Raw genomic sequence first — 8,533 nt, forward strand, 5'->3', positions numbered from 1 at the left:
GAGTGACTATCATCAACATTAGAGGACTGATTCAAAGTCATAACAAGCATAGTTGAATTAGCAAGAAATAAATAATGTGAGCATTGTGAACAATAGCAAGGGATAAACTATCAAGGTCCACTGAATGCCAATACATTTGAAAAATAACCTTTGTCAATAGTTAATTCGACAAGGTAGAATCAACAATGGAGTGGGCTAATACAATAAATCTGACACATGGGGGCAGCAAGGCAGACATCCAACCAGACCATGAGAGTATAAGGCAACCTCTTAGCATGGCAATGTAAAAAGGATGTGGAATCCCACACAGATTGATGAAATGAAACATGAATTATGCATAGTGACAAGGCACCAAGATGATTAATGTAGCAATATGACTCTATGAGCATCCATGTCAACGAGCTGCAAGGGTGAGGTGACTCAAACAAGGAGCTCGTTCATCATAAGTAATACATGTCAGCAAGTAAAAGAGCATTGCATATAGGTATGTATCCAAGACATAGCACAACTGAGGGGTAAAATGCATAAGTGACCACATGCATCACCAACAACAATACACATCATGTGTCCCCCCTCAAATGCAACTACAAGAAAGATAACTCTACTGACAACTGCAGTAGCAAAATTAGTTGAGGACTAATCAGCATCAGGATCAACATGAGGCATAGCACCAACTGACAATCCTAATTCAGAATATTGATCATCTTGAGGATCAATGTCACACATAGTAGCATCATGCAATTTTGCATCAGATGAACCAACACTAGCTAACAATCCTACATGTGACAAGTGTTTCCCCCTTTGTTGATAATGACATATTTCCCCCTTTGCTAACAATGACATACAAGAAGTAGAGCCACTGCATCTGAGTGTTAAGTCATCAAACATTTTTCACAACAAAGAAACAGACAAACTAAAGTATTATGTAACATAAGCAGTAGCGTCAAGTGACTCAGAGTACCTCAAATGTATGCTCAATGCATGTGTAAACTTACTAAATCAACAATTTGTAGGTTCGAAGCTGTAGGCAGAATGAGTAGGTCGAAATCAGCTGACCAAAAGTTAATAGGGAATCAGCAAGATTATAGCAGATTTGGAATTAGTAGGTCTGATGTTGACATGGAGACAGTAGACCCAATGCTGATGTAGAGGCATCTGATCCGAAGTTGACAAGGAATCAAAAGATCTGATGCTAACGTGGAATCAACAGTTCAGAGTCAGCAAATACGCTGACGTGGAGTTAGCAAATTTGACGTTGATGTGGAGTCAACAAATCCAAAGCTGACGATTAGTAGATCCAAAGCTAACATGGCATCACCAGATCTGAATTAGTAGGTTTGAAGCTGAAGTAAAGTCAGCAAGTCTGAAGGTGACATGGCATCAGTAAGTCCGAAGTTGACATGTGTTGAGATGCCAAGCTCAACACTTATGATATTCTTGGGCGACCGTTTTTGCCACTTACATCACTGGCGTGTTTGGTAGGATGCTGACATGATAGATCTCGTCTCAGTGATTCTACAGCTGGACTACACCAGCTACTAGTCCACCACCAAGTTATGGCATACTTATCTTGCCAGCTCACTCACTTAGCGTGTTCAAATTATGGACTACATGTACATAGTACTTTAGTACTTATGTTGTATTTTCCATTATCTTTTGGTAAAACCCTTTTGTTGAGAAGAAAAGAACGAATAATTTTTAGCCTCTCATCTTGTGTGTTCTCTTCTAGGGTTTGTGTGAGTGTGTGTATGCTTGCAAAAGCTCAAGCTCTCATCCTCCCTATGTTTTTTCATGGTGTCAAATCCTGGTTCATGCTAAGAACCTAAGCAGCAAGCAAGAGAAACACAAGAGAGGCGGTATGATAGTAAAAGCTTCACCTACTCTTCTCCCTTTGTGTTGGCTACTATACCTTTATTGGGAACTCTTTGGGAGGCACCGGCAAACGAACTCTGATTGAGAAGCTGTCTTCATGGGAGCAGAGCTACATGGCAACTATCATGTCCTTTCTCCTTTAGAAAAAAAATTTATGGCCAAAAACGTGTTTTGGGCACGTCTTGCCTTCCATTTTTCAACTCGCAAGCGTTCACGTGCATTGCGGGTAAGTTTTGATTCTCTGCAGATTTTTGTTTTTGGAACTACAGGAAGGGCATTTGGTTTTCCAGATATTGCTATAGTTGCAGTATAGTACCGTTGTAGAGAATACAATAGTTTGTGCAGTATAGTACCATTGTAAAGAATACAATAGTTTGTGCAAGATAAACAAGAGTGTTGTTTTTGGTGAGTTTTTGTTGTAGACAAGATTTCGAATGATGGAATTGACCAAATTGTTTCAGAGAATCTTGACAAGAATAACTTCCATACTTGGAGGTTTAGATTACTAAATTTTCTAATGGGAAAAGGCTACTGGGACTGAAGGTGAACATGAGGAGGCACCAGAGATACCTGAGATTAATCCAACTGTTGTAGATGTAAAAGAATACAAGGATTGGAATCAAGGAGCAAGGAAATTCATGTATTAGCTTTCTATTAGCATACATGACACCATAATTGGGCATATATAAGATGCCTAGTCATCTAAGGAGGCATGTGACACCTTGGTGAAGTTGCATGAAACTAACACCAAGGCACGAAATATTCAGGTGAAGAATGAACTTCATATTGTGGAGAAGAAAAACATGTATGTGAATGATTATGCCTTGAAGATCAAGGGCATTGTGGAACTCCTTGCATCTATTGGTGTTTCTGATGATGATGATAATAAGGTGGAGGTATGTCGTGGTCTTGGGCCACAAAAACATCTATTCAGACTCTGGAGAATATTCCCAACTTTACAGATTTGGTGTCAATTCTGATCATTGAAGAAAAGAGTTTAGGTGAAGACCAGTCTTCACAAAACAAAGGCAGTTTCATAGCAAGAGGCTTTCTACATAAGTTTAGGTAGAGGACGAGGTAGAGGTCGGGGCCGTGGCCAAAGTGGTGGCCGAATAGGTAATCAAAATTAGCAACAATAGTCCCATGAATCACAACAACACACAAGTGAAAGAGGCCAATTCAGAGAGGCAGGGGGATTCAAAGAGGTCGTGGAAACTGGAAAAGGCAACAAAATGATACATGAGGCTATTTTTATTGTGGGAAATCTGGACGTGCGCAGGAAAATTTCTATAAGAAGAAAAATGACATGAGAAGTAAAAAAGTGCAGCAAAATAATTATGTGTCCTCTAGCCGAAGTAATGAGGACACTGAAAGGTTATTTGTTATGCGACATGTATGTACTTAATGTTGTGTCAAAAAATGATGTATCCGCATGCAAGGATAATGTATGGTATGTGGATTCAAGTGCATGGCGAGTGGCTTAAGGATATGAAAAATCCTGAAAAAGCCAGGTTTTGTTGAAACAGGGGATGATACTACTCATCTAATTGTCAATGTTAGAAATGTGCCATTGTCTATGCAAAATGATAAGGTGAAGTATCTTGCAGATTTACTTCATGTTCCAGATATTACAAAGAATATGGTTTCTGTTGACCCAATGATTGAGGAGGGTTTGTAGGTGCACTTTAACCCTAATGGTTGTTATGTCGAGAAGACTTTAAAGACAAGTGCAAGCTGGTTACAAAAGGTAATAGAGTGGGCAAAATGTTTACACTAGATGTAAATATGCTTGAAGTGAAAGCTACAATGTTTGCACAGGGTTCAGGAGTTGTTTGCAGATACAAATATTTGGCATAAGAGAATTGGGCATGTAAATGTGCAAAGAATGAAGTCTATGCAGACTAAAGAAATTGTGACAGGACTACCTAAGTTTAAAGTTGATGGTTTGTAGAAAGTATAAAAGCATGTCAATTTGGAAAGCAAACAAAGCATGTGTTTTCACATGATAGAAATGTGAGAAGGAATGTATTCAGATGTGGTGCATTCAGGTGTATGGGGTCCTACAAAAACTACATTTATGGGTGGCTGCAGGTATTATGTAACATTCATTAATGATCACATGAGGAAAGTATGGACCTGTATTTCATGAAGGAGAACAGTGAAGGTTTCACTCATTTTTTAGAATTTTAGAGTGATGGTGAAAAGTTGACAAGAAAGCATGTGAAGTGCCTAAGGTCAGATGGAGGGGGAGAGTACTTCTCCAATGAGTTCTCTGATTTTTTATGAAATGTAGATATACTCCATAGCACGTGAAAAAAAAGGCACATTGCAGAGATAGCACGAGCATTGATGACATAGAAGAATATGCCGCATAGCTATTGGGCTGAAGTTGTTTCTATAGCAATTTATATCATGAACAGGACTCCTATTATAGCTATACATGATGTAATACCAGAGGAGAAATTCAGTGGCAAAGAAACCTGATTTGTCTCACTACTTGACAGTTTTTGGATGTATTTCCTTTGTGCATGTGTCAGATGAGCTATGTACGAAGCTGGATCCAAAGGTAGAAAAATGTGTGTTTATTGGATATTCCCTTCAACAAAAGGGATATAGATGCTATAACCCTACTACACATGAGTTGAGGGGGGGTAAGTAGAGATATTGAGTTTGATGAAATGATGATGTCGTGGTTGATGTAACTGGAAATGTGATTGCACAGAATGCAAGTCAACAATTACAATCATTGAGTGGACCAGGAGAGTCTTCTTGTGTTGGGTCTGTTGATAGACCATGGAGTGGCAAGCTGCTGCATCAAAATACCAGTCCTCAAAATGCAATTGGTATATCATGGAAAGGTAAATACAAGGTTGGTGAGCCTCTTAGTATGCCTAACATTTCTGCAAGGCATTCTTATGTTAATGGAGAGTCTAATGGCTCAGAGCAGAGCCTTGATAATGAGCTTGCTATGAACACTTGGTGTAAGAAAGGCAAGAGAAGCTACTAAAGTTCCAGGTAGTGATCATGGACACCGCAGGTCAGGGAGATTTAGAAAACCTGTTGACAAATTGATATATGATGGTTATGTGGCTCATCATTACACATATATGGATAAAGTTGTGCAAGATTTTGAACCCACATGTCTTGAAGAAGCTATTGGGAATGTAGACTGGGAGAAAGCCACAGATGAAGAAATGGCTGCATTGGATGCAAATGAGACATGGGACTTGGTGCCATTGCCCAAGGACAAGAAGGCTATTGGATGCAAGTGGGTGTACAAAATAAAGCACAACTTAGATGGAAGTATTAGCAGGTATAAAACAAGATTGGTTGCCAAAGGTTATGCTCAAACTTATGGCATTGATTATGAGGAGACGTTTAGCCCCATTGCCAAGATGGCACCCGTGAGAGCTGTTATTGTGGTGGCTGCATCAAAAGGATGGGTTTTACACTAAATGGATGTTAAGAATGCGTTCTTGCATGGTGAATTTCAAGAAGAAATGTATATGGATCAGCCACCAGGTTATGAAGATGTGAGTCACCCTGATGTTGTATGCAAATTGTGTAAAGCCTTATATGGCCTCAAATAGGCACCAAGAGCATGGCATGATAAGATAGCACAATATCTTATTACCATTGGCTTTCGTGTGGCAAATGCTGATCATTCACTCTATGTGCAGAAGAGTGATAAGGGCCTTGTGGTCATCACAATCTACGTGGATTACTTGATTGTTGGGGGTGATAGTGGAGAGGAAATTGAGAGTGTGAAATGTCTCCTCAAGTAGAAATTTGATATGAAGGATTTGGGTGAGTTGAGGTACTTCCTTGGCATTGAGGTTATTAGGACGGCCAAGGGCATACGGTTGTCACAGAGGCAGTATGCATTGGACATGCTGTCCAAATATGGTATGGTTAGTTGTAAGCCAATTTCTATGACATTAGATTCAAATGGTAGATTAGTTGTAAGCCAATTTCTATGACATTAGATTCAAATGGTAGGTTGAATGTAGTTGTGGGTGAGATTTTGGAGAACCCCACTATGTACAGGAAGATAGTGGGTACCTTGATCTACATGACGATCACCGGGCAAGATTTGAACTATATAGTTGGATTGCAAAGTCAATTTATGCAAGTTCCTTGGAAACCACATTTGGATGGTGTGAGGCACACAGTACGTGATGTGAAGTCTACATTAGACTATGGTCTCTTTTATGAGGCTGGTACAGAGTTTCAGGTGTTTGGATAAACCGATGCAGATTGGGCTGGTAGTATCGTAGATAGAATATCTACCAGTGGATTTATGTTCTCCTTTGGGAGTGGTGCTGTGACATGGACCAGCAAGAAGAAACTAACAGTTTCCTTGTTGAGTACGGGTATAGGGGTTCTACAATGGCAACATGTGAGGTAGCTTGGCTGCACAAGCTACTTGGTGATTTGGGGCTGCAAGTTGAAAGACAAGTTGTCATATATTGTGATAACCTTACTAGCATACAGTTGGCAAGAAACCTGATTTTTCATGCACGGACCAAACACATAGAGGTCCACTATCACTTCACAGAGGGTTTTAGCAAGAGACATTGATCTCATGTATGTTAGCACAGAGGAGTAGGTAGCTAATATTTTCACGAAATCCTTGGGATCAGAGAAGCTTCGCATATACCGCACTATGGTGGGAGTCCTAGACATGGATTTGAGATTGAGGGGGAGTGTTGAGATGTCAAGTTCAACATGAGCTAACACTTATGATATGCCTGGGTGACCGTTTCCATCACTTACATCACTAGCATGTTTGGTAGGATGCTGACATGAAAGATCTTTGCCAATGATTCTATAGCTAGACTACACCAGCTACTACTACTAGTCCACCACTCACTTATCTTGCCAACTCACTCACTTACCTGTATTTTCCGTTATCTTTTAGTAGAACCCTTTTGTTGAGAAAAGAAGAAGAACAACAATTTTCTACCTCTCAGTTTGTGTGTTCTCTTCTAGGGTTTGTGTGAGTGTGTGTGCTTGCAAGAGCTCAAGCTCTCTTCCTCCCTGCATCTTTTTAACGTGGAGTCAGTGTAGGACAAGAGCTGAAGCAATTAACAAATGAACATTGAACAAGCTACAGAGAAAATCTTAGTTGACTGACTGAATCAGCTTAAGGAAGCTGAAAGCCAAATACCGGGTGTCGAAGGTAGAAGACCAAAATTCGAATGCCAAATGTAGATGGCCAAAGCAGAAAAGGCGACTGCTAAATGGGTAAACCTGGACAAGAAAGAAAACTCGAACAACTGGCTGAATTATAATAGCTGAAGGATTGAAAGTTGTCTATTGATGCAGAACCTGCAATCAAATGTTGAACGTTGATGAGCTGAAAGTTGAATGCTAAATGCCAAGTGTTGAAAGCTGACTACTGAATTGAAAGCCACAATTAAATGCTGAATGCTGATAATCGAAAGCTGAATGCTAAACGTTAAGCGCATTGAAAGCTGATTTTGTTGAAACCGAATGGCTAAATGGCTGAAAGCTGAAGTTGAATGGCTAAATGGCTAAATAGCTGAAAGCTAATGCCGAATGGCTGAATGGCTGAAGCCTGAGAGCCAAACATTAATGCCATAAGCCAAGCGTCGAAATGCTCAAAGCTGAAGTTGCAATAACTCAATAGCTGAATCTAAAGCCAAATGCTTTAATGCGGAGTGCCTAAAGCAGATTGGCTGAATGAGAAAAGCCAACCTGCTGAGAACAGCTGAGCGGGGAAAGGATGACTGAAACAACTGATGTAAAAGCATGCTGAAGTTAAATGTTTGAATGTGGAATGCTTGAAGCAGAATGGCTGAATGAAAAAAGATAAATGCCAAATGACTAACCAGGCAAGGGAAAAACTGATGGAGGCCGCTAAATGGCTGATCAATCATTAAGTATAGCTAAATGTTGAATGCTAAATATGCAAATGCTAACTAAGGGAAGCCAAAAGGTTGATCTGCTGACTAGGCTATGCTGTCAAATGCAGCATCCAGGCAAGAATGCCATTAACACAGAATAGACAGAACTATGTAGTGAAAAATAGAGATAAGTAAGAGAGACCAACCCATGAGACATTCTTCAATATTAGCTTGGACTCTCATAGTACAATACTCTGGCCACCATCACTCAGCTCATCAACTCATAAACTCAACTATCCATTGAGTCCTCTATCCTCTAATACACACACACACGAGAATAATCCCCTTTGCGGCTTACATCCATCCGGGTATTACATCCATCCGGGTATTACCCATTTGCAAGAAACCATTACAAAGTTGTTACAAAGCACGAAAGCTAAACCCATAATAGTTTGTTACAAAACGGGACAATCTCGGTGGCAACCTAGTAGGCAGCCAAACAAGCTAACTGACCACCAACATGCATGCGATTGGTAGGAGGTGAAAGCCTCGATAATGGGGCATGGTCAAGTTGGCCAAGAGAGGAGCCATCATACAAGCAACAACTGGCACCATGCGGCAAAATCAGCAAGAACACCAGTCACACCAATAGAGTAGCAGTCGACAATAGGTTACTACAACATTGCAGTATTTAACACTGAGCCAACGTAATAGTTGGTGACCAAGGGAACCTATTGTCTCTTCTACTACATCATTGTAGATGTTATGGCTCACCCTAACCCCCCTTGAAA

The sequence above is a fragment of the Cibotium barometz genome, chromosome 3, assembly GCF_041138505.1.
Source record: "Cibotium barometz isolate CiBa-2024 chromosome 3, ASM4113850v1, whole genome shotgun sequence".
Classification (NCBI taxonomy): Eukaryota; Viridiplantae; Streptophyta; class Polypodiopsida; order Cyatheales; family Cibotiaceae; genus Cibotium; species Cibotium barometz.